The sequence below is a fragment of the Alligator sinensis genome, unplaced genomic scaffold, assembly GCF_000455745.1.
Source record: "Alligator sinensis unplaced genomic scaffold, ASM45574v1 scaffold839_1, whole genome shotgun sequence".
NCBI lineage: Eukaryota > Metazoa > Chordata > Crocodylia > Alligatoridae > Alligator > Alligator sinensis.
The window spans coordinates 98340-101286 of NW_005841885.1; positions in this window are offsets into that span (position 1 = coordinate 98340).

Consider the following 2947-nt stretch of genomic DNA (forward strand, 5'->3'; position numbering starts at 1 on the left):
GAAAGAGTGCATTCCCATCTAGCACAGACCCCAGGTGGGAGTAAATGAGGGCCCAGACCAAGGCCCCCACCCACATCCATACACACCCAGTGCCAACACTGCTCAGATGCAGCTCAGACAGGCCAGGATATCAGGAGAGAGGACAGGCACTATAAGCATGGTAGCAAGTTGAAATTCAAGCCACTCTGGATGCTCATTGCCCCTTCACCCTCCAGTGGGGCTATGCCTGGGGTTACCAGTGCTCCCTGCTGCTGCCTCAGAGTGTACTGAATCCCCCATGAGAGTGCAGAGAGCTGCAAGCTAGCCAACTTCCCTGCCCCTCTTGTCACTTGTGTATTGCCCCTGGAGGCAGAGGCGCTACCTCCTGCTGCCCGCAGGGGTTGCTTCAGTCTGTGCCTGCCCCCACCCTCACTCAGGGGACTGTAGGCCCCTAGGACCCACACCACAGCCTGCTTGGGTGTGGAAAGCAACGTGTTTACAGCCCTGACCCTGCCGTGCTCTGGGCACAGCACCCAGGGGACCCGTGTCTCTTGCTCCATGTGCTGCACACGCTCGCAGCGACGGTGCACGACTTACTGCCTTATTCCTATGGAACCCTGCCGCTGAACTGTGCAGCGAGCGCATAATGTTTACACTAGCAAATGTTTTCCGCTGCCTGTCCGTGCAGGCTGGACTCCCCTGGTGCTGTCCAGGTCCTCCCCAGGTGGAGCCTTTGACCTGCTGGTGGTGACGGAGAACATCCTATTCTCAAATACATTCCATAGTTTGCGGCTGGTGAGGGGGCCTCATGACCTTCTGGCCTGCTGCTTGGTCAAAGCCTAAACATGGGAAGGGGAGCCCCCACCTCAGAAATGATTGACCAGCCCCAGCCAGAAGGGAGTGAGGTGTTTTGGCAGTGGAGAAAGCCTCAGAGATGGGCACATGGATACAGCAGCTGCCCAGCACCCTGCCTGTTTCCAGATTCAAAGTGCTTTCATGGTGGGCTCAAGCCAGGTGTGCAGCCAAAGGGCTTCATGCAAAAAAGAACCCTGTCCTCACCCAGAAGCACAGGTATGGCAGGGGCAGACACCCCCACCTGTGCCTATGCCCCCGTTGCTCATCTTAGTGCCATGCTGCCTTCAGGTACAATAGTTTGTCTCCACTGTTTTTTCAGGCTGTATGTCCACAGGGCCTGGGTCTTCAGGTATGACACTGGTCCCTGCATATGTCTATCTTTGGCTGATGGTTGTACCCATCCCACTTTGTGACCTGCTGGTATCAGAGCTGTTGGTCACTGCTGAGATCTGTATGGGGGCTTGTTTTCTGATTGGGTTCCCAGGGACGCACGTTCTTCAGGAGGGCTTGATTCATGTGGGTGCTGTCTGTCGGCTGGAGGGTTTATTTCAGTGCAGGGGACTCTGCTTCTCAAGACTACGTTGCCATTGTGGGTGCAGGGAGACCTGTCCCCAAAGCACCTTGGGCTGGGTCCAGCTGATATGGGCAGATTGTTTCTGAAACCGTAACCATTAACTCTCAGAAGCCTGGTGCTTTGCAGCCTGCTTCATGGAGGGGAGTACTGACTCCTCACCTTGGCAAGCTCTAAGTTTACTGGGAAACACCTGTGCCAGGCTTGGCATGATCACTGTGCTGCTGAGCGAATGCAACCCCTGGCTCTGTCCCCCGCCAGCACATGACTTGGGGGAGAGGCCTGGATCGCCCGCCAGATGCTGCTCCTGCCCCCACCCACTGGTGACACCCTCCTGCTCCATCCCTGGGACTCTGAGCCCATGACAGGAATTCACCCAACTGCCAAATGCTTAGCTAGTGCCATGTGCCAAAAACGAGAGAGCAGCAAAGCTGTTAGCCTTGGGTCTGGCCTCGGTGGCATCGTGGGGAGGCTGCAAGCTACTGCCTCCAAGCTGGGAGTGGCTGGGGAAGGGGGATCCTCTGCCCTCCCTGCTTCTGGAGCGCTGTAGTTACCTAGTCGTGCTGTGGATTGTAGTGCTGTGGCCTAGGCTCCGAAGAGCATCTGTTTGGGGTTTGCTTTGTTTCCTCTCCTCCGCCCGGGCTGTGGGCAGGGAGCAGAGGCTCACAGACTCCTGCCTCGGCCCTGTAAAATTGTACCATGAAAGCGCCAGATTGGAAAATAAAAAACTCTATAAAACCACCCTGGGCTCCATGCGTCATCTGCTCTGGGGTCGGGTGGGGTTGTGCGTTGTCACGGCCTGGGGCAGCTGGACCGCAGCATGCCACACACTGGGCAGGAGGGAGGACTGGGCAAGGACCAGAGGGCATGTCCCTGGCTCTCTGGTATCCCTGCAGAGTAGATGAACATGGAGGGTTTGGGGTTTCGTGTGTTACTGTGCCTGGGACTCAGTACCACCTGTGGAGAGGAGGGAGGCCTGCGTTGCTGCTCTGAGCAATTGCCCCCTGATTTTCTGAAGGGGTGCTGATTCCTCCTGCACCAAAGAGGGCTGTGGGTATGGCATGGGGGGCAGTGTGGGCATGGGATTGTGCCATGGGTGTGAGTGGATGGGGCAGCCTGGGGGAGGGGTTGAGCAAACCTTGGGGTGTGTGACATGGGGAATGGGGTCCGCTGCAAGCAGAGAGGTGTTCTGTGCTTAGAGGAATATTCACAGTCCACAGATGACACTGGAGTCTCCTCTGGCCATAGATACAATCCCTACCAGCCCTGTTTGAGCGCCAGTCCCCAGTCAGATCAATACTGACCTCTGGCTCTTGGCCAGCTAGCAGCTTCACTGCATTGGGGTACTCTTGTTGGCAAAGCAGGGCCCCTGAATGTGGCACACATCCCTCACAGCTTGGGAGATGATTTCATGGCCTCTTGATGTCAAAGGGCTGGGAGGGAGCTTAGGGCATTGGGTGGGGGGGATGGACTTTTCTCCTTACAGAAACCTCCAGCACCTTGAACTGGCCAGCTCAGCCCCATAGCAGCCAGATGACTCTA